The sequence below is a fragment of the Rhinoderma darwinii genome (genome assembly GCF_050947455.1).
Source record: "Rhinoderma darwinii isolate aRhiDar2 chromosome 2 unlocalized genomic scaffold, aRhiDar2.hap1 SUPER_2_unloc_28, whole genome shotgun sequence".
NCBI classification, from domain to species: domain Eukaryota; kingdom Metazoa; phylum Chordata; class Amphibia; order Anura; family Rhinodermatidae; genus Rhinoderma; species Rhinoderma darwinii.
The window spans coordinates 37,141-58,354 of record NW_027461694.1 but is presented as its reverse complement, the minus strand read 5'-3'; the positions used below and the strand labels follow the sequence as shown (position 1 = coordinate 58,354).

Genomic DNA, 21,214 nt, shown 5'->3' with positions numbered 1-21,214 from the left:
TACTAGCGAGGCCTTAAGATATGTAACTTCTGCGATCTGACGAGAAAAGGGACATTCAGCTTAGAATGGCCATTGACATTAAATGCTTTAATCCATATTCCTTTTTAATCGATTGTGAAACAAAATCTAAACGACATAATAAAAAGTCAACCACACCACGGATTCCCAGACAGTCTCCCACACTGGTACTAGCGAGGCCTTAAGCTGTGTAACTTCTGCGATCTGACGAGAGCAGGAACATTCAGCTTAGAATGGCCATTGACGTTAAAAATGTTAATCCATAGTACTATTTAATCTATTGTGAAACAAAATCTAGACGACCTAATAAAAAGTCAACCGCACCACCGATAACCCGAGAGTCTCTCACACTCGTACTAGCGAGGCCTTAAAGTGTTATATATCTGCGATTTGACGAGAAAAGGCACATTTAAGCTTAGAATGGCTATTAACTTTTAAAGCTTTAGTCTATTTTTATTTTTAATCGATTGTGAAACAAATTCTAAACTACATAATAAAAAGTCAACAGCACCACGGATTCCCAGACAGTCTCCCACACTGGTACTAGCGAGGTGTTAAATTGTTATTCATCTGCAATTTGACGAGAAAAGGCACATTTCAGCTAAGAATGGCCATTAACTTTTAAAGCTTTAGTCTATTATTATTTTTAATCGATTGTGAAACAAATTCTAAACGACATAATAAAAAGTCAACCGCACCACGGATTCCCAGACAGTCTCTCCCACACTGGTACTAGCGAGGCCTTAAGCTGTGTAACTTCTGCGATCTGACGAGCGCAGGCACATTCACCTTAGAATGGCCATTGACAATAAATGCTTTAATCCATAGTCCATTTTAATCGATTAAGAAACAAATCTAAACGACATAATAAAAAGTCAACCGCACCACGGATTCCCAGACAGTCTCCCACACTGGTACTAGCGAGGCCTTAAGATATGTAACTTCTGCGATCTGACGAGAGAAGGGACATTCAGCTTAGAATGGCCATTGACATTAAATGCTTTAATCCATATTCCTTTTTAATCGATTGTGAAACAAAATCTAAACGACATAATAAAAAGGCAACCACACCACGGATTACCAGACAGTCTCCCACACTGGTACTAGCGAGGCCTTAAGCTGTGTAACTTCTGCGATCTGACGAGAGTAGGCACATTCAGCTTAGAATGGCCATTGACGTTAAATGCTTTAATCCATAGTCCTATTTAATCTATTGTGAAACAAAATCTAAACGACATAATAAAAAGTCAACCGCACCACGGATTCCCAGACAGTCTCCAACACTGGTACTAGCGAGGACTTAAGCTGTGTAACTTCTGCGATCTGACGAAAGCAGGGACATTCAGCTTAGAATGGCCATTGACATTAAATGCTTTAATCCATAGTCCTTTTTAATCGATTGTGAAACAAAATCTAAACGACATAATAAAAAGTCAACCGCACCACGGATTCCCAGACAGTCTCCCACACTGGTACTAGCGAGGCCTTAGGCTGTGTAACTTCTGCGATCTGACGAGAGCAGGCACATTCAGCTAAGAATGGCCATTGACAATAAATGCTTTAATCCATAGTCCATTTTAATCGATTGTGAAACAAATCTAAACTACATAATAAAATGTCAACCGCACCACGGATTCCCAGACAGTCTCCCACACTGGTACTAGCGAGGCCTTAAGATATGTAACTTCTGCGATCTGACGAGAGAAGGGACATTCAGCTTAGAATGGCCATTGACATTAAATGCTTTAATCCATATTCCTTTTTAATCGATTGTGAAACAAAATCTAAACGACATAATAAAAAGTCAACCACACCACGGATTCCCAGACAGTCTCCCACACTGGTACTAGCGAGGCCTTAAGCTGTGTAACTTCTGCGATCTGACGAGAGCAGGAACATTCAGCTTAGAATGGCCATTGACGTTAAAAATGTTAATCCATAGTACTTTTTAATCTATTGTGAAACAAAATCTAGACGACCTAATAAAAAGTCAACCGCACCACCGATAACCCGAGAGTCTCTCACACTCGTACTAGCGAGGCCTTAAAGTGTTATATATCTGCGATTTGACGAGAAAAGGCACATTTAAGCTTAGAATGGCTATTAACTTTTAAAGCTTTAGTCTATTTTTATTTTTAATCGATTGTGAAACAAATTCTAAACTACATAATAAAAAGTCAACAGCACCACGGATTCCCAGACAGTCTCCCACACTGGTACTAGCGAGGTGTTAAATTGTTATTCATCTGCAATTTGACGAGAAAAGGCACATTTCAGCTAAGAATGGCCATTAACTTTTAAAGCTTTAGTCTATTATTATTTTTAATCGATTGTGAAACAAATTCTAAACGACATAATAAAAAGTCAACCGCACCACGGATTCCCAGACAGTCTCTCCCACACTGGTACTAGCGAGGCCTTAAGCTGTGTAACTTCTGCGATCTGACGAGCGCAGGCACATTCACCTTAGAATGGCCATTGACAATAAATGCTTTAATCCATAGTCCATTTTAATCGATTAAGAAACAAATCTAAACGACATAATAAAAAGTCAACCGCACCACGGATTCCCAGACAGTCTCCCACACTGGTACTAGCGAAGCCTTAAGCTGTGTAACTTCCGCGATCTGACGAGAGCAGGCACATTCAGCTTAGAATGGCCATTGACATTAAATGTTTTAATCCATAGTCCTTTTTAATCTATTGTGAAACAAAATCGAAACAACATAATAAAAAGTCAACCGCACCACGGATTCCCTGACAGTCTCCCACACTGGTACTAGCGAGGCCTTAAGTTGTGTAACATCTGCGATCTGACGAGAGCAGGCACATTCAGCTTAGAATGGCCATTGACATTAAATGCTTTAATCCATAGTCCTTTTTAATCGATTGTGAAACAAATCTAAACGACAATAAAAAGTCAACCGCACCTCGGATTCCCAGACAGTCTCTCACACTCGTACTAGCGAGGCCTTAAAGTGTTTTATATCTGCGATTTGACGAGAAAAGGCACATTTAAGCTTAGAATGGCTATTAACTTTTAATGCTTTAGTCTATTTTTATTTTTAAACAATTGTGAAACAAATTCTAAACGACATAATAAAAAGTCAACAGCACCACGGAAGCCCAGAAAGTCTCCCACACTGGTACTAGCGAGGTGTTAAAGTGTTATTCATCTGCGATTTGACGAGAAAAGGCACATTTCAGCTAAGAATAGCCATTAACTTTTAACGCTTTAGTTTATTATTATTTTTAATCGATTGTGAAACAAATTCTAAACGACATAATAAAAAGTCAACCGCACCATGGATTCCCAGACAGTCTCCCACACTGGTACTAGCGAGGCCTTAAGCTGTGTAACTTCTGCAATCTGACGAGAATAGGCACATTCAGCTTAGAATGGCCATTGACAATAACTGCTTTAATCCATAGTCCTATTTAATCTATTGTGAAACAAAATCTAAACGACATAATAAAAAGGCAACCGCACCACGGATTCCCAGACAGTCTCTCACACTGGTACTAGCAAGGCCTTAAACTGTGTAACTTCTGCAATCTGACGAGAGCAGGAACATTCATCTTAGAATGGCCGTTGACATTAAATGCTTTAATCCATAGTCCTTTTTAATCGATTGTGAAACAAAATCTAAACGACATAATAAAAAGGCAACCGCACAACGGATTCCCAGACAGTCTCCCACGCTAGTACTAGCGAGGCATTAAGCTGTGTAACTTCTGCAATCTGACGAGAGCAGGCACATTCAGCTTAGAATGGCCATTGACATTAAATGCTTTAATCCATAGTCCTTTTTAATCGATTGTGAAACAAAATCTAAACGACATAATAAATAGTCAACCGCACCACGGATTCCCAGACAGTCTCCCACACTGGTACTAGCGAGGCCTTAAGCTGTGTAACTTCTGCGATCTGACGAGAGCAGGGACATTCAGCTTAGAATGGCCATTGACATTAAATGCTTTAATCCATAGTCCTTTTTAATCGATTGTGAAACAAAATCTAAACGACATAATAAAAAGTCAACCGCACCACGGAATCCCAGACAGTCTCCCACACTGGTACTAGCGAGGCCTTAAGCTGTGTAACTTCTGCGATCTGACGAGAGCAGGCACATTCAGCTTAGAATGGCCATTGACATTAAATGCTTTAATCCATAGTCCTTTTTAATCGATTGTGAAACAAAATCTAAACGACATAATAAAAGGCAACCGCACCACGGATTCCCAGACAGTCTACCACACTGGTACTAGCGAGGCCTTAAGCTGTGTAACTTGTGCGAACTGACGAGAGCAGGCACATTCAGCTTAGAATGGCCATTGACATTAAATGCTTTAATCCATAGTCCTTTTTAATCGATTGTGAAACAAAATCTAAACGACATAATAAAAAGTCAACCGCACCACGGATTCCCAGACAGTCTCCCACACTGGTACTAGCGAGGCCTTAAGCTGTGTAACTTCTGCGATCTGACGAGAGCAGGCACATTCAGCTTAGAATGGCCATTGACGTTAAATCCTTTAATCCATAGTACTATTTAATCGATTGTGAAACAAAATCTAAACGACATAATAAAAATTCAACCGCACCACGGATTCCCAGACAGTCTCCCACACTGGTACTAGCGAGGCCTTAAGCTGTGTAACTTCTGCGTTCTGACGAGAGCAGGAACATTCAGCTTAGAATGGCCATTGACGTTAAATGCTTTAATCCATAGTCCTATTTAATCTATTGTGAAACAAAATCTAAACGACATAATAAAAAGTAAACCGCACCACGGCTTCCCAGACAGTCTCCCACACTGGTACTAGCGAGGACTTAAGCTGTGTAACTTCTGCGATCTGACGAGAGCAGGCACATTCAGCTTAGAATGGCCATTGACATTAACCGGTTAAGGACTAGGCTGTTTTACAGCTAAATGACCAGAGCAAATTTCACAATTTTGCTATGCGCTTCTTTACATGACTATAACTCAGCAGGTGAATAAAGTTCATCTTTGAATTTTACACTCTTTTTAAAGGACAGATAGGGCTTTGTTTTAGTGGCATTTGTCAGTATATATCATTTTTTTTTTTTTCACTAAAGTGGGCAAAATTGGAAAAAAATGCAAGAATTTAACAATTGCGTCGGTTTATGCTAGCATTTTTCACACACGGTATGAACCACGGCCAAAATTAATCTCCTTTCACATTCTTCCACTTCTCCCGTGCATGGGGATACCAAATATGTGAGCCTTATTCACTGTGCGGGCATGTGCCAGGGCTTGGCATAAAAGGAGGCTTTTTGGCCTTTTCGGTCCAGGAATTTTGCATTTGATTTTATAGCCGCATACTGTTTTCTGGGGGGCCTAATGCTGCTGAAACATTAGAAACACCCCATAAATGACTTCATTCACACAAGTAGACCCCACAAGGTTTCCTTCAAGGGGTTTATCATATTTTTAGCAAGTCCAGTTATCTTCTGAAAGTTTCTTGAATAAGATGGAACAAAATAAAATCAGCACTTTTTTAGCAAATGCGTCAGTTTAGGCTAGTATTTTTCACACACGGTATAGACCACGGACAAAATTCATCTCCTTTCACATTCTTCCACTTCTCCCGTGCATGGGGATACCAAATATGTGAGCCTTATTCACTGTGCGGGCATGTGCCAGGGCTTGGCATAAAAGGAGGCTTTTTGGCCTTTTCGGTCCAGGAATTTTGCATTTGATTTTATAGCCGCATACTGTTTTCTGGGGGGTGTAATGCTGCTGAAACATTAGAATCACCCCATAAATGACTTCATTCGCACAAGTAGACCCCACAAGGTTTCCTTCAAGGGGTTTATCATATTTTTAGCAAGTCCAGTTTTCTTCTGAAAGTTTCTTGAATAAGATGGAACAAAATAAAATCAGCACTTTTTTAGCAAATGCGTCAGTTTAGGCTAGTATTTTTCACACACGGTATAGACCACGGCCAAAATTCATCTCCTTTCACGTTCTTCCACTTCTCCCGTGCATGGGGATACCAAATATGTGTGCCTTATTCGCTGTGCGGGCATGTGCCAGGGCTTGGCATAAAAGGAGGCTTTTTGGCATTTTCGGTCCAGGAATTTTGCATTTGATTTTAGAGCCGCATACTGTTTTCTGGGGGGCCTAATGCTGCTGAAACATTAGAAACACCCCATAAATGACTTCATTCACACAAGTAGACCCCACAAGGTTTCCTTCAAGGGGTTTATCATATTTTTAGCAAGTCCAGTTATCTTCTGAAAGTTTCTTGAATAAGATGGAACAAAATAAAATCAGCACTTTTTTAGCAAATGCGTCAGTTTAGGCTAGTATTTTTCACACACGGTATAGACCACGGACAAAATTCATCTCCTTTCACGTTCTTCCACTTCTCCCGTGCATGGGGATACCAAATATGTGTGCCTTATTCGCTGTGCGGGCATGTGCCAGGGCTTGGCATAAAAGGAGGCTTTTTGGTCCAGGAATTTTGCATTTGATTTTATAGCAGCATACTGTTTTCTGGGGGGTGTAATGCTGCTGAAACATTAGAATCACCCCATAAATGACTTAATTCACACAAGTAGACCCCACAAGGTTTCCTTCAAGGGGTTTATCATATTTTTAGACAGTCCAGTTTTCTTCTGAAAGTTTCTTGAATAAGATGGAACAAAATAAAATTACCTTTTTTTTTTAACAATTGCGCCAGTTTATGCTAGCTTTTTCACACACAAAATGGACCACGGACAAAATTCATCGCATTTCACATTCTTCCACTTCTCCCGTGCATGGGGATACCAAATATGTGTGCTTTATTCACGGGCATGTGCCAGGGCTTGGCATAAAAGGAGGCTTTTTGGCCTTTTCGGTCCAGGAATTCTGCACTTGATTTTATAGCAGCATACTGTTTTCTGGGGGGCCTAATGCTGCTGAAACATTAGAAACACCCCATAAATGACTTCATTCACACAAGTAGACCCCACAAGGTTTCCTTCAAGGGGTTTATCATATTTTTAGACAGTCCCGTTTTCTTCTGAAAGTTTCTTGAATAAGATGGATCAAAATAAAATTAGCAATTTTTTAGCAAATGCGTCAGTTTATACCAGCATTTTTCACACACGGTATAGACCACGGTCAAAATTAATCTCCGTTCACATTCTGCCACTTCTCCCGTGCATGGGGATACCAAATATGTGGCCTTATTTATCACATAGAGATGTAGGAGGGCGGACGATAGAAGAAGATTATTTCACAAATCGCTTTTTTTCAAAGCTGGTTTTACAAAACTCAACAGAGTTTCTATAACACTTCCAAAATATCTGCTCTCGAAGCAGAGATCCCAAAATATTCATCTAGGGGTATAATGGGAATTTATTTTTTGGGGTTTTCTAAAATAAGAAATTTCAGGTTAATGCAAATGGAGCTCTCCAGCAGATGAACTTTAGAAAACATCAAACATGACATCCACCCCCCACCCATTCCCTCCCTCACCCTTGGAGTAAAATCAGGGGAAAAATAAAAACGTAATGTAGGGCAAATATATTTTCAACAAATTAACTAAAATCTAATAATGCAGAACAGTGTGGTATTTTTTAAAACATGGCTCAATGCACAGGCCTGGTTGCGAGGGACATGAGGGACAGAAATATCGGGAATCTTTGCGGTGCCCGTCTTTTCTGCAGACGCGGCACTTTTTCTGGGGGTTGCTTCTGGTTGCTGTTGGGGGAATCCGACTGACGAAGTGTCTTTCAGTCAGTCGCGTGACATCCTCAGACTGGGGGCATTCTCGGGTGTCCTGAACATCAAAAATGAGGCCTTCAATAATTTTCTCCTGGAAATCCAGGTATGTGTCTCTGCCTCTGTTTTTTTTATAGAGCACAAATGAGTTGTGGATGGCCACCTGTAACAAATAAATGGCCACCTTTTTGTACCAGGTTTTAGTTTTGCGTTTTACTAAATAGGGCTGTAAAACCTGGTCGCTTAAATCCACCCCCCCCATGTACTTGTTATATTCGGACACGCTCACTGGTTTGTGCTTGTCCGATGTTGCCCCTCTTTCCCTCACTGCCACTGTTCCTGCGGTATGAATCGTGCTTAGCACATACACGTCTTTGCGATCCCTGAACTTGACCGCCAGCAATTCTTCAGATGCATAAGCACAGGAGTCCCCCTTTACCATGCGCTTCCCCACTAATTGCTGTGGAAAACCAATTCTGTTTTTGCGCATGGTACCACATGCCCCAGTCCTTGCAGCATGCAAATGCCTAAACAGGGGCACACTGGAATAAAAATTATCACAGTACAGGTGGTACCCCTTGTGAAGCAGAGGCTGCATTATCTCCCACACGATCTTACTGCTGGTGGAAAGATCAGGGGGGCATCCAGGAACATTTATTGTGCGGTCCCGCCCTTCATAAATCCTGAAGGCGATGGTATATCCTGACCCGCTTTCACACAATTTGTAGAGCTTAACGCCATATCTTGCCCTTTTTGAAGGTAGATATTGGCGAAAGCTAAGTCTGCCATGGAAGTTGAGGAGGGATTCGTCCACACTTACATTCTGCTCAGGGGTGTAGAGTTGCAGAAATAAATTATTCAGGGAATTTATTAGCGGTCTTATTTTGAACAACCGATCCCGGTTTGCATCGGTACTTGGGGGGGCCTGTGCGTTGTCATTGAAGTGGAGGAACCTCATTATTGTCTCATAACGAGACCTGGGCATTACTGCAGAATATACTGGGGTGGCTTGGGCGGGTCTTGTTGACCAGTAAGACCTAATGGAGGGCTTTTTGACAATACCCATATTTAGGGTGAGCCCCAAAAAATTTTTTAATTCCTGCAAATTGGTGGGCGTCCAATCTCTGGCATGGGTGGATGAAGGTTTCTGCCTTATATATTGCGTGGCATATAAATTTGTTTCGTGGACAATCTGATTTAGGATGTCGTCCGTTATAAATAAATGGAAGTAATCCATTTGGACAAAATTTGTATTGTCCACGGTTATGCCAGGAGTGGCCGTAAATCCGTGGATTCTAGGCCCAAAAGATGGGGCAGGTGCCCATACAAGAGCCTGGACTGGAGGGACCAGGCTGTCCCGTGCTACAGCGCTACTTGGCCCTGCACTTTCATGTTCTGCAGTTTCGACTGCATCAGGGACAACGTCCCCTGAAGATGAACCTGAAGTGACGCTGTCATCGTCACTACCTAAAACAGGTTCCATCTCGGACGCCATCTCTGATGCGGTCTCCGACTCAGACCACAGCATGGCGTATGCCTCCTCGGCGCTAAACAACTTCCTCGCCATAACGTAACTAACACTAACACTAACTAAACAAATTTTTTTTTTTTTTTTTTTTTTTTATAAAACACACAAACTAACTGCTATATATATCTACACTACCGCTAACAAAAAAATAAACCGCTATTGCTATATATATTATATATATGTGGATATATATATAATTATATACTCCCTACCTGCCTATTCTAATAGAATAAAAGAAAGAAAGGTAGATAGATAGAAAAAAAGATAGATGGATAGATAGATTGTATAGATAGATAGAAATCTATCTATACAGAGAATGTTTTAGTGTAACTGTATTTTTTTTCACTGTATTCTTCTGGCAGCAATTCTCCCGAGTCTCTTCTTCTCCTCAAACTGAAACAATGTTTGAGGAGAAGAAAAGAGGCAGGAGATTTACTGCCAGAAAAGTCAAAATAAAACAAATGTGGTCGCTGTGATAGGTTTTCACAGCGACCACATGATCAGGGACCATCAGATTGGTCCCTGATACTCTGCCCAGTGCCCAGAGCTGTTGGTAACAGCGAGGGCACAGGGCTGTGTGCACGCGATCGCGTGCACACTGTTTTCTATGCAGAAATGCATGTGATCGCTGTGATTGGTTGTCACAGCGATCACATGTTCAGGGGCCAAAAGATTGACCCCTGACATTCTGCCCAGTGCCCATGGCTGTTAGCAACAGCCAGGGCATAGAGCTGTGTGCACGCGATCGCGCGTGCACAGTCTCTGAAGTGCGGCCGTATATATACTATACGCCGGACTTTAGAGACCCTGGCCGCTGGCCGTATATTTACGGCCAGCGGTCGGGAACCTGTTAAATGCTTTAATCCATAGTCCTTTTTAATCGATTGTGAAACAAAATCTAAACGACATAATAAAAAGTCAACCGCACCACGGATTCCCAAACAGTCTCCCACACTGGTACTAGCGAGGCCTTAAGCTGTGTAACTTCTGCGATCTGACGAGAGCAGGCACATTCAGCATAGAATGGCCATTGACATTAAATGCTTTAATCCATAGTCCTTTTTAATCGATTGTGAAACAAAATCTAAACGACATAATAAAAAGACAACCGCACCACGGATTCCCAGACAGTCTCCCACACTGGTACTAGCGAGGTTTTAAGCTGTGTAACTTCAGCGATCTGACGAGAGCATGGACATTCAGCTTAGAATGGCCATTGACTTTAAATGTTTTAATCCATAGTCCTTTTTAATCGATTGTGAAACAAAATCTAAACGACATAATAAAAAGTCAACCGCACCACGGATTCCCAGACAGTCTCCCACACTGGTACTAGCGAGGCCTTAAGCTGTGTAACTTCTGCGATCTGACGAGAGCAGGCACATTCAGCTTAGAATGGCCATTGACATTAAAAGCCTTAATCCATAGTCCTATTTAATCTATTGTGAAAAAAAATCTAAACGACATAATAAAAAGTCAACCGCACCACGGATTCCCAGACAGTCTCCCACACTGGTACTAGCGAGGCCTTAAGCTGTGTAACTTCTGCGTTCTGACGAGAGCAGGCACATTCAGCTTAGAATGGCCATTGACGTTAAATGATTTAATCCATAGTCCTATTTAATCTATTGTGAAAAAAAATCTAAACGACATAATAAAAAGTCAACCGCACCACGGATTCCCAGACAGTCTCCCACACTGGTACTAGCGAGGCCTTAAGCTGCGTAACTTCTGCGATCTGACGAGAGCAGGCACATTCAGCTTAGAATGGCCATTGACATTAAAAGCCTTAATCCATAGTCCTATTTAATCTATTGTGAAACAAAATCTAAACAACATAATAAAAAGTCAACCGCACCACGGATTCCCAGACAGTTTCCCACACTGGTAGTAGCGAGGCCTTACGCTGTGTAACTTCTGCGATCTGACGAGAGCAGGGACATTCAGCTTAGAATGGCCATTGACATTAAATGATTTAATCCATAGTCCTTTTTAATCGATTGTGAAACAAAATCTAAACGACATAATAAAAAGACAACCGCACCACGGATTCCCAGACAGTCTCCCACACTGGTACTAGCGAGGTTTTAAGCTGTGTAACTTCTGCGATCTGACGAGAGCAGGGACATTCAGCTTAGAATGGCCATTGACATTAAATGTTTTAATCCATAGTCCTTTTTAATCGATTGTGAAACAAAATCTAAACGACATAATAAAAATTCAACCGCACCACGGATTCCCAGACAGTCTCCCACACTGGTACTAGCGAGGCCTTAAGCTGTGTAACTTCTGCGTTCTGACGAGAGCAGGCACATTCAGCTTAGAATGGCCATTGACATTAAATGCTTTAATCCATAGTCCTTTTTAATCGATTGTGAAACAAAATCTAAACGACATAATAAAAAGTCAACCGCACCACGGATTCCCAGACAGTCTCCCACACTGGTACTAGCGAGGCCTTAAGCTGTGTAACTTCTGCGGTCTGACGAGAGCAGGCACATTCAGCTTAGAATGGCCATTGACATTAAAAGCCTTAATCCATAGTCCTATTTAATCTATTGTGAAAAAAAATCTAAACGACATAATAAAAAGTCAACCGCACCACGGATTCCCAGACAGTCTCCCACACTGGTACTAGCGAGGCCTTAAGCTGTGTAACTTCTGCGTTCTGACGAGAGCAGGCGCATTCAGCTTAGAATGGCCATTGACGTTAAATGATTTAATCCATAGTCCTATTTAATCTATTGTGAAAAAAAATCTAAACGACATAATAAAAAGTCAACCGCACTACGGATTCCCAGACAGTCTCCCACACTGGTACTAGCGAGGCCTTAAGCTGCGTAACTTCTGCGATCTGACGAGAGCAGGCACATTCAGCTTAGAATGGCCATTGACATTAAAAGCCTTAATCCATAGTCCTATTTAATCTATTGTGAAACAAAATCTAAACAACATAATAAAAAGTCAACCGCACCACGGATTCCCAGACAGTTTCCCACACTGGTAGTAGCGAGGCCTTACGCTATGTAACTTCTGCGATCTGACGAGAGCAGGGACATTCAGCTTAGAATGGCCATTGACATTAAATGATTTAATCCATAGTCCTTTTTAATCGATTGTGAAACAAAATCTAAACGACATAATAAAAATTCAACCGCACCACGGATTCCCAGACAGTCTCCCACACTGGTACTAGCGAGGCCTTAAGCTGTGTAACTTCTGCGATCTGACGAGAGCAGGCACATTCAGCTTAGAATGGCCATTGACGTTAAATCATTTAATCCATAGTACTATTTAATCGATTGTGAAACAAAATCTAAACGACATAATAAAAATTCAACCGCACCACGGATTCCCAGACAGTCTCCCACACTGGTACTAGCGAGGCCTTAAGCTGTGTAACTTCTGCGTTCTGACGAGAGCAGGCACATTCAGCTTAGAATGGCCATTGACGTTAAATGCTTTAATCCATAGTCCTATTTAATCTATTGTGAAACAAAATCTAAACGACATAATAAAAAGTCAACCGCACCACGGATTCCCAGACAGTCTCCCACACTGGTACTAGCGAGGACTTAAGCTGTGTAACTTCTGCGATCTGACGAGAGCAGGCACATTCAGCTTAGAATGGCCATTGACATTAAAAGCCTTAATCCATAGTCCTATTTAATCTATTGTGAAACAAAATCTAAACAACATAATAAAAAGTCAACCGCACCACGGATTCCCAGACAGTCTCCCACACTGGTACTAGCGAGGCCTTAAGCTGTGTAACTTCTGCGTTCTGACGAGAGCAGGCACATTCAGCTTAAAATGGCCATTGACGTTAAATCCTTTAATCCATAGTCCTATTTAATCTATTGTGAAACAAAATCTAAAAGACATAATAAGAAGTCAACCACACCACGGATTCCCAGACAGTCTCCCACACTGGTACTAGCGAGGCCTTAAGCTGTGTAACTTCTGCGATCTGACGAGAGCAGGCACATTCAGCTTAGAATGGCCATTGACATTAAAAGCCTTAATCCATAGTCCTATTTAATCTATTGTGAAAAAAAATCTAAACGACATAATAAAAAGTCAACCGCACCACGGATTCCCAGACAGTCTCCCACACTGGTACTAGCGAGGCCTTAAGCGGTGTAACTTCTGCGATCTGACGAGAGCAGGCACATTCAGCTTAGAATGGCCATTAACGTTAAATCCTTTAATCCATAGTACTATTTAATCGATTGTGAAACAAAATCTAAACGACATAATAAAAATTCAACCGCACCACGGATTCCCAGACAGTCTCCCACACTGGTACTAGCGAGGCCTTAAGCTGTGTAACTTCTGCGTTCTGACGAGAGCAGGCACATTCAGCTTAGAATGGCCATTGACGTTAAATGCTTTAATCCATAGTCCTATTTAATCTATTGTGAAACAAAATCTAAACGACATAATAAAAAGTCAACCGCACCACGGATTCCCAGACAGTCTCCCACACTGGTACTAGCGAGGACTTAAGCTGTGTAACTTCTGCGATCTGACGAGAGCAGGCACATTCAGCTTAGAATGGCCATTGACATTAAAAGCCTTAATCCATAGTCCTATTTAATCTATTGTGAAACAAAATCTAAACAACATAATAAAAAGTCAACCGCACCACGGATTCCCAGACAGTCTCCCACACTGGTACTAGCGAGGCCTTAAGCTGTGTAACTTCTGCGATCTGACGAGAGCAGGGACATTCAGCTTAGAATGACCATTAACATTAACCCCTTAAGGACGCAGCCTAGTTTGGGCCTTAAGGCTCAGAGCCCATTTTTCAAATCTGACATATTTCAATTTATGTGGTAATAACGTCGGAATGCTTAAACCTATCCAAGCGATTCTGAGACTGTTTTCTCGTGAGACTTTGGGCTTCATGTTCGTGGTAAAATTTGGTCGATATATTCAGTCTTTATTTGTGAAAAATTGCAAAATTTAGAGAAAATTTACAAAAAATTTAATTTTTCAGAATTTAAATGCATCTGCTTGAAAAACAGACGTATATACCACCCAAAATAGTTACTAGTTCACATTTCCCATATGTCTACTTTAGATTGGCATCGTTTTTTGAACATTATTTTATTTTTCTTGGACGTTACAAGGCTTAGAACATAAACAGCAATTTCTCATATTCTTAAGAAAATTTCAAAAGCCTTTTTTTGAAGGTACCTCTTGAGTTCTGAAGTGGATTTGAGGGGCCCATGTATTAGACACCCCCATAAAACACCCCATTTTAAAAACTAGACCCCTCAAAGTATTCAAAACAGCATATAGAAAGTTTTTTAACCCTTCAGGCATTTCACAGGAATTAAAGCAAAGTGGAAATGAAATTTGCAAATTTCATTTTTTCTGCTGAATTTCAATTTTATTCAATTTTTTTCTGTAACAGAGAAGGTTTTACCAGAGAAATACTACTAAATATGTATTGTCCAGATTCTGCAGTTTTTAGAAATGTCCCACATGTGCCTCTAGTGCGCTCGTGGACTAAAACACAAGCCCTAGAAGCAAAGAAGCACCTAGTGCATTTTGAGGCCTCTTTTTTATTAGAATATATTTTAGGCAGCATGCCAGGTTTGAAGAGGTGTTGAGGTATCAAAACAATGGAAACCCACCAGAAGTGACCCCATTTTGGAAATTACACCCCTCAAGGAATTAATTTATGGTTTTTGTTATCATTTTGACCGCACAGTTTTTTCACAGCACCTATTTGAATTGGGCTGTGAAATGAAAAAAATGATATTTTTTCCAATAAGATGTCATTTTTTATCAAAATTTCTTATTTTCACAGGGAACAACATACCCCATTTTGTTGCCCAATTTGTCCTTAGTGCGGCAATACCCCATTTGTGGTGATAAACTGCCGTTTGGGCCCATGGGAGGGCTCAGACGGAAAGGAGCGCTATGTGTTTGTTGGAGTCCAGATTTTGCTGGATTGGTTTTCGGGTGCCATGTCACATTTGCAGAGCCCCAGAGGTATCAAAGCAATGGAAACCCACCAGAAGTGACCCCATTTTGGAAACTACACCCCTCAAGGAATTCATTTATGGTTTTTGTTATCATTTTGACCGCACAGTTTTTTCACAGCACCTATTTGAATTGGGCTGTGAAATGAAAAAAATTATATTTTTTCCAATAAGATGTCATTTTTGATCAAAATTTCTTATTTTCACAAGTAAACAACATATCCCATTTTGTTGCCCAATTTGTCCTTAGTGCGGCAATACCACATTTGTGGTGATAAACTGCCGTTTGGGCCCATGGGAGGGCTCAGAAGGAAAGGACCACCATTTGGCCTACTGGAGCTTTTCTGGTGCTAAGTCATGTATGCAGAAGCCCCTGAGGTACCAGTACAGTTGAAACCCCCGAGAAGTGACCCCATTTTAAAAACTACACCCCTTAAGATATTCGTCTAGAGGTGTAGTGAGCATTTTGACCCCACAGGTACTGTGTAAAAGATAATGCGCAGCAGATGGTGCAGAGTGAGATTTGCAATTTTATATATATATATGGCATGTCAGTGTCCGATATAGTGTGCCCAGCATGCGCCACCGGAGATATACACCCCTTAAATTGTAATGTGGGTTCTCCTGGGTACGGCAATACCCTACATGTGGCTGTTATCAGCTGCCTGGGCACACGGCATGGCTTAGAAGGGAAGGACCACCATTTGGCCTACTGGAGCTTTTCTGGTGCTAAGTCATGTATGCAGAAGCCCCTGAGGTACCAGTACAGTTGAAACCCCCGAGAAGTGACCCCATTTTAAAAACTACACCCCTTAAGACATTCATCTAGAGGTGTAGTGAGCATTTTGACCCCACAGGTACTGTGCAAAAGATAATGCGCAGCAGATGGTGCAATGTGAGATTTGCAATTTTATATATATATATGCCATTTCAGTGTCCAATATAGTGTACCCAGCATGCGCCACCGGAGATATACACCCCTTAAATTGTAATGTGGGTTCTCCTGGGTACGGCAATACCCTACATGTGGCTGTTATCAGCTGCCTGGGCATACGGCAGGGCTCAGAAGGGAAAGATGAGGGGGGTAAGCTGTGCGGAGTGCATCAGGGTAAATTAAAAATCAAGGGATGTATGATACATTTTAAAACAATCTTTTATACAGAGCCCTGGTTTTTCGGGACACGTGTCACATTGGTATATTGTGTTCTTCCTTATCCCCCTCCTATAGCAGACTCTGCACCTCTTTTGACTCTTTCCCTTTCCACTGGTTTGGGGAACTTCTCCTGGAAAGTGTTGCCCTGGTACGATGCGTGTGGCCTCGCTTCCAGAAGTACTGGGTGCCCCCCCTTCCTGGTCCCTAAAGATTAGATCTTGAAATTCCAGGAAAGTTCCCCTCTGGCCTGCACATCGACGTAGCACGTACGCATTGTACAAAGCCATCTGTATGATGTGCCCGGCCAGCTTCTTATACCACACCGCATGGCGCTGTAGGGCTTCAGGATTTGATCTTACAAGTCCATCCCTCCCATGTACCTATTGTAGTCCAGGATGCAGTCTGGTTTGGGGGTGGCCTTTCTTTTATATATCCTAAATCTGTAGGTATACCCTGATGCACTCTCGCACAGCTTATACATCTTCACGCCATACTTTGCCCTCTTACCCGGCAGGTACTGGCGGAATTGAACCCTCCCTTTAAAATGTACCAGGGACTCATCAATAGAAAAACACTTCTCGGGGGTGTATGCTTGGGAAAAACGGCCACTAAAACGGTCTAATAGGGGTCTCCGTTTATACAAACGGTCAAAACTGGGGTAATCTCGGGGTGGGCACGGCTCATTATCAGTATAATGTGAGAAGCGAAGTATTGCCTCATTTATTTATTTTTTTAGGTTCCAGTTCAGTTCTGAAGTTGCTTTGAGGGGCCCATATATTAGAAACCCCTATCAAACACCCCATTTTAGAAACTAGACCCCTCAAAGTATTCACAACAGCATTTAGAAAGTTTATGAACCCTTTAGGTGTTTCACAGAAATTTAGAGCAAAGTAGAGGTGAAATTTACTCTTTTTATACCATTTTTTTTATAACACAAAAGGATTTATCAGAGAAACGCAACTCAATACTTATTGCCCAGATTCTGCAGTTTAGAGAAATATCCCACATGTGGCCCTCGGGCGGTAATGGACTGAAGCACCGGCCTCCGAAGCAAAGGAGCACCTAGCGGATTTTGAGCCCTCTTTGTTATTAGGCACCATGTCCGGTTTGAAGAGGTCTTGTGGTGCCAAAACCCCAAAAAGTGACCCCAATTTGGAAACTAGACCCCTTGAGGAATTCATTGTAGTTTTCTTGGGGTGCATGCAGCTTTTTGATCAGTTTTTATTCTATTTTTAGGTGGCGTGGTGACTAATAAACAGCAATTCTACTATTGTTTTTTTATTCTTTTTTTTTTACTGCGTGCACCGTGCGCTATAAATGATATATTCACTTTATTCTGCAGGGCGATACGATTACGGCGATACCAGATGTTTATAGTTTTTTTATGTCTTATGGCGTTTGCACAATAAAATACGTTTTGTAAACAATCATTCACTTTTTGTGTTATCATATTCTAAGAGCCATAACGTTTTTATTTTTCAATCAATAAAGCCGTGCGAGGACTTATTTTTTGCGTAACGAACTGTAGTTTCGATCAGTACCATTTTTCGGTACATGCGACTTTTTGATCTCTTTTTATTCCATTTTTTGGGAGGTGAAGTGACCAAACAATTGTGATTGTGGTACGATTTATTAATATTTTTTTTTACGGCGTTCACCGTGCGGGATAAATAACAAAATAATTTTGTAGTTCAGGCCGTTACGGACGCGGCGATACCAATTATGTATAGTTTATTTGTTTGTTTATATATTTTTATTAATAATAAAGACTGATAAGTGAAAAAGTGGGACTTTTACTTTTAAAACTTTTATTTTCTTATTTTTACACATCTTTTTTTAACTTTTTTTTTACTTTATTACTTTGTCCCACTAGGGGACTTGAGGGCAGAAGGCCCTGATCGCTATTCTAATACACTGCACTACATGCGTAGTGCAGTGTATTAGAACTGTCAGCTACTCACTGACAGCAAGCATAGTGGGTCCTGACGTTGTCAGGACCCACTAGGCTTCCGTCTATGGCATAGCCGGACACCATTGTTTGGTGTCCGGTTGCCATAGTCACAATCGCCGGCCGCTATCGTGTAGCAGGCCGGCGATGGTGGATTAACCCCATAGAAGCCGCGATCGCTATTGAACGCGGCTTCTGAGGGGTTAATCGGCGGGGGAGCTCCGCGATCGGTCCCGGCACATTGAGCAGTGATAGTCTGCTGTCGGAAACAGCAGCTATCACAGCTCATGAACGCGCCCCGCGCGAACGGCGCCGTGTTTACTCCATGACCTACTATTAGGTCACTGAGCGCGAACGCTACAGTTAGCATGACCTAATAGTAGGTCATGGAGCGTTAAGGGGTTAAATGCTTTAATCCATAGTCCTTTTTAATCGATTGTGAAACAAAATCTAAACGACATAATAAAAATTCAACCGCACCACGGATTCCCAGACAGTCTCCCACACTGGTACTAGCGAGGCCTTAAGCTGTGTAACTTCTGCGTTCTGACGAGAGCAGGCACATTCAGCTTAAAATGGCCATCGACGTTAAATGCTTTAATCCATAGTCCTATTTAATCTATTGTGAAACAAAATCTAAACGACATAATAAAAAGTCAACCACACCACGGATTCCCAGACAGTCTCCCACACTGGTACTAGCGAGGCCTTAAGCTGTGTAACTTCTGCGATCTGACGAGAGCAGGCACATTCAGCTTATAATAGCCATTAACATTAAATGCTTTAATCCATAGTCCTTTTTAATCGATTGTGAAACAAAATCTAAACGACATAATAAAAAGTCTACAGCACCACGGATTCCCAGACAGTCTCCCACACTGGTACTAGCGAGGCCTTAAGCTGTGTAACTTCTGCGATCTGACGAGAGCAGGCACATTCAGCTTAGAATGGAAATTGACATTAAATGCTTTAATCCATAGTCATTTTTAATCGATTGTGAAACAAAATCTAAACGACATAATAAAAAGTCAACCGCACCACGGATTCCCAGACAGTCTCCCACACTGGTACTAGCGAGGCATTAAGCTGTGTAACTTCTGCGATCTGACGAGAGCAGGTACATTCAGCTTATAATGGCCATTAACACTAAATGCTTTAATCCATAGTCCTTTTTAATCGATTGTGAAACAAAATCTAAACGACATAATAAAAAGTCAACCGCACCACGGATTCCCAGACAGTCTCCCACACTGGTACTAGCGAGGCCTTAAGCTGTGTAACATCTGCGATCTGACGAGAGCAGGCACATTCAGCTTAGAATGGCCATTGACATTAAATGCTTTAATCCATAGTCCTTTTTAATCGATTGTGAAACAAAATCTAAACGACATAATAAAAAGTCAACCGCACCACGGATTCCCAGACAGTCTCCCACACTGGTACTAGCGAGGTTTTAAGCTGTGTAACTTCTGCGATCTGACGAGAGCAGGCAAATTCAGCTTACAATGGCCATTGACATTAAATGCTTTAATCCATAGTCCTTTTTAATCGATTGTGAAACAAAATCTAAACGACATAATAAAAAGTCAACCGCACCACGGATTCCCAGACAGTCTCCCACACTGGTACTAGCGAGGCCTTAAGCTGTGTAACTTCTGCGATCTGACGAGAGCAGGCACATTCAGCTTATAATAGCCATTAACATTAAATGCTTTAATCCATAGTCCTTTTTAATCGATTGTGAAACAAAATCTAAACGACATAATAAAAAGTCTACAGCACCACGGATTCCCAGACAGTCTCCCACACTGGTACTAGCGAGGACTTAAGCTGTGTAACTTCTGCGATCTGACGAGAGCAGGCACATTCAGCTTAGAATGGAAATTGACATTAAATGCTTTAATCCATAGTCATTTTTAATCGATTGTGAAACAAAATCTAAACGACATAATAAAAAGTCAACCGCACCACGGATTCCCAGACAGTCTCCCACACTGGTACTAGCGAGGCATTAAGCTGTGTAACTTCTGCGATCTGACGAGAGCAGGCACATTCAGCTTATAATGGCCATTAACATTAAATGCTTTAATCCATAGTCCTTTTTAATCGATTGTGAAACAAAATCTAAACGACATAATAAAAAGTCAACCGCACCACGGATTCCCAGACAGTCTCCCACACTGGTACTAGCGAGGCCTTAAGCTGTGTAACATCTGCGATCTGACGAGAGCAGGCACATTCAGCTTAGAATGGCCATTGACATTAAATGCTTTAATCCATAGTCCTTTTTAATCGATTGTGAAACAAAATCCAAACGACATAATAAAAAGTCAACCGCACCACGGATTCCCAGACAGTCTCCCACACTGGTACTAGCGAGGTTTTAAGCTGTGTAACTTCTGCGATCTGACGAGAGCAGGGACATTCAGCTTAGAATGGCCATTGACATTAAATGCTTTAATCCATAGTCCTTTTTAATCGATTGTGAAACAAAATCTAAACGACATAATAAAAAGTCAACCGCACCACGGATTCCCAGACAGTCTCCCACACTGGTACTAGCGAGGCCTTAAGCTGTGTAACTTCTGCGATCTGACGAGAGCAGGCACATTCTGCTTAGAATGGCCATTGACATTAAATGCTTTAATCCATAGTCCTTTTTAATCGATTGTGAAACAAAATCTAAACGACATAATAAAAAGTCAACTGCACCACGGATTCCCAGACAGTCTCCCACACTGGTACAAGCGAGGCCTTATGCTGTGTAACTTCTGCGTTCTGACGAGAGCAGGCACATTGAGCTTAGAATGGCCATTGACATTAAATGCTTTA

General features: G+C 41.5%; 42 pseudogenes; all 42 read right to left on the bottom strand.

Annotated features, from left to right (window-relative positions):
* Nucleotides 1-144: 144 nt before the first annotated feature.
* LOC142675980 (5S ribosomal RNA) lies at nt 145-263 on the bottom strand (annotated as a pseudogene).
* Nucleotides 264-1,263: 1,000 nt separating this feature from the next.
* Nucleotides 1,264-1,382, bottom strand: LOC142676308 (5S ribosomal RNA; annotated as a pseudogene).
* A 67-nt stretch (nt 1,383-1,449) lies between these two features.
* On the bottom strand, nt 1,450-1,568 carry LOC142676102 (5S ribosomal RNA; annotated as a pseudogene).
* A 252-nt stretch (nt 1,569-1,820) lies between these two features.
* LOC142675979 (5S ribosomal RNA) lies at nt 1,821-1,939 on the bottom strand (annotated as a pseudogene).
* Nucleotides 1,940-2,567: 628 nt separating this feature from the next.
* On the bottom strand, nt 2,568-2,686 carry LOC142676089 (5S ribosomal RNA; annotated as a pseudogene).
* Nucleotides 2,687-2,753: 67 nt separating this feature from the next.
* LOC142676266 (5S ribosomal RNA) lies at nt 2,754-2,872 on the bottom strand (annotated as a pseudogene).
* A 996-nt stretch (nt 2,873-3,868) lies between these two features.
* Nucleotides 3,869-3,987, bottom strand: LOC142675934 (5S ribosomal RNA; annotated as a pseudogene).
* Nucleotides 3,988-4,054: 67 nt separating this feature from the next.
* On the bottom strand, nt 4,055-4,173 carry LOC142676138 (5S ribosomal RNA; annotated as a pseudogene).
* Nucleotides 4,174-4,425: 252 nt separating this feature from the next.
* LOC142676293 (5S ribosomal RNA) lies at nt 4,426-4,544 on the bottom strand (annotated as a pseudogene).
* A 67-nt stretch (nt 4,545-4,611) lies between these two features.
* On the bottom strand, nt 4,612-4,730 carry LOC142675998 (5S ribosomal RNA; annotated as a pseudogene).
* Nucleotides 4,731-4,797: 67 nt separating this feature from the next.
* LOC142676177 (5S ribosomal RNA) lies at nt 4,798-4,916 on the bottom strand (annotated as a pseudogene).
* A 5,285-nt stretch (nt 4,917-10,201) lies between these two features.
* On the bottom strand, nt 10,202-10,320 carry LOC142676071 (5S ribosomal RNA; annotated as a pseudogene).
* Nucleotides 10,321-10,573: 253 nt separating this feature from the next.
* Nucleotides 10,574-10,692, bottom strand: LOC142676280 (5S ribosomal RNA; annotated as a pseudogene).
* Nucleotides 10,693-10,759: 67 nt separating this feature from the next.
* LOC142675986 (5S ribosomal RNA) lies at nt 10,760-10,878 on the bottom strand (annotated as a pseudogene).
* Nucleotides 10,879-10,945: 67 nt separating this feature from the next.
* On the bottom strand, nt 10,946-11,064 carry LOC142676340 (5S ribosomal RNA; annotated as a pseudogene).
* A 253-nt stretch (nt 11,065-11,317) lies between these two features.
* LOC142676311 (5S ribosomal RNA) lies at nt 11,318-11,436 on the bottom strand (annotated as a pseudogene).
* A 67-nt stretch (nt 11,437-11,503) lies between these two features.
* LOC142675983 (5S ribosomal RNA) lies at nt 11,504-11,622 on the bottom strand (annotated as a pseudogene).
* Nucleotides 11,623-11,689: 67 nt separating this feature from the next.
* On the bottom strand, nt 11,690-11,808 carry LOC142675944 (5S ribosomal RNA; annotated as a pseudogene).
* A 67-nt stretch (nt 11,809-11,875) lies between these two features.
* LOC142676042 (5S ribosomal RNA) lies at nt 11,876-11,994 on the bottom strand (annotated as a pseudogene).
* Nucleotides 11,995-12,061: 67 nt separating this feature from the next.
* Nucleotides 12,062-12,180, bottom strand: LOC142676003 (5S ribosomal RNA; annotated as a pseudogene).
* A 253-nt stretch (nt 12,181-12,433) lies between these two features.
* Nucleotides 12,434-12,552, bottom strand: LOC142676047 (5S ribosomal RNA; annotated as a pseudogene).
* Nucleotides 12,553-12,619: 67 nt separating this feature from the next.
* Nucleotides 12,620-12,738, bottom strand: LOC142675982 (5S ribosomal RNA; annotated as a pseudogene).
* Nucleotides 12,739-12,805: 67 nt separating this feature from the next.
* Nucleotides 12,806-12,924, bottom strand: LOC142676067 (5S ribosomal RNA; annotated as a pseudogene).
* A 67-nt stretch (nt 12,925-12,991) lies between these two features.
* On the bottom strand, nt 12,992-13,110 carry LOC142675947 (5S ribosomal RNA; annotated as a pseudogene).
* A 67-nt stretch (nt 13,111-13,177) lies between these two features.
* Nucleotides 13,178-13,296, bottom strand: LOC142675976 (5S ribosomal RNA; annotated as a pseudogene).
* A 67-nt stretch (nt 13,297-13,363) lies between these two features.
* Nucleotides 13,364-13,482, bottom strand: LOC142676139 (5S ribosomal RNA; annotated as a pseudogene).
* Nucleotides 13,483-13,549: 67 nt separating this feature from the next.
* Nucleotides 13,550-13,668, bottom strand: LOC142675981 (5S ribosomal RNA; annotated as a pseudogene).
* Nucleotides 13,669-13,735: 67 nt separating this feature from the next.
* On the bottom strand, nt 13,736-13,854 carry LOC142676066 (5S ribosomal RNA; annotated as a pseudogene).
* A 67-nt stretch (nt 13,855-13,921) lies between these two features.
* LOC142676073 (5S ribosomal RNA) lies at nt 13,922-14,040 on the bottom strand (annotated as a pseudogene).
* Nucleotides 14,041-18,850: 4,810 nt separating this feature from the next.
* On the bottom strand, nt 18,851-18,969 carry LOC142676173 (5S ribosomal RNA; annotated as a pseudogene).
* A 67-nt stretch (nt 18,970-19,036) lies between these two features.
* LOC142676323 (5S ribosomal RNA) lies at nt 19,037-19,155 on the bottom strand (annotated as a pseudogene).
* A 67-nt stretch (nt 19,156-19,222) lies between these two features.
* Nucleotides 19,223-19,341, bottom strand: LOC142676137 (5S ribosomal RNA; annotated as a pseudogene).
* Nucleotides 19,342-19,408: 67 nt separating this feature from the next.
* Nucleotides 19,409-19,527, bottom strand: LOC142675962 (5S ribosomal RNA; annotated as a pseudogene).
* Nucleotides 19,528-19,594: 67 nt separating this feature from the next.
* Nucleotides 19,595-19,713, bottom strand: LOC142676040 (5S ribosomal RNA; annotated as a pseudogene).
* Nucleotides 19,714-19,780: 67 nt separating this feature from the next.
* On the bottom strand, nt 19,781-19,899 carry LOC142676310 (5S ribosomal RNA; annotated as a pseudogene).
* A 67-nt stretch (nt 19,900-19,966) lies between these two features.
* LOC142676239 (5S ribosomal RNA) lies at nt 19,967-20,085 on the bottom strand (annotated as a pseudogene).
* A 67-nt stretch (nt 20,086-20,152) lies between these two features.
* On the bottom strand, nt 20,153-20,271 carry LOC142676263 (5S ribosomal RNA; annotated as a pseudogene).
* A 67-nt stretch (nt 20,272-20,338) lies between these two features.
* LOC142676054 (5S ribosomal RNA) lies at nt 20,339-20,457 on the bottom strand (annotated as a pseudogene).
* Nucleotides 20,458-20,524: 67 nt separating this feature from the next.
* Nucleotides 20,525-20,643, bottom strand: LOC142676039 (5S ribosomal RNA; annotated as a pseudogene).
* Nucleotides 20,644-20,710: 67 nt separating this feature from the next.
* Nucleotides 20,711-20,829, bottom strand: LOC142676230 (5S ribosomal RNA; annotated as a pseudogene).
* Nucleotides 20,830-20,896: 67 nt separating this feature from the next.
* LOC142676059 (5S ribosomal RNA) lies at nt 20,897-21,015 on the bottom strand (annotated as a pseudogene).
* Nucleotides 21,016-21,082: 67 nt separating this feature from the next.
* LOC142676272 (5S ribosomal RNA) lies at nt 21,083-21,201 on the bottom strand (annotated as a pseudogene).
* Between the last annotated feature and the right edge of the window lie 13 nt (nt 21,202-21,214).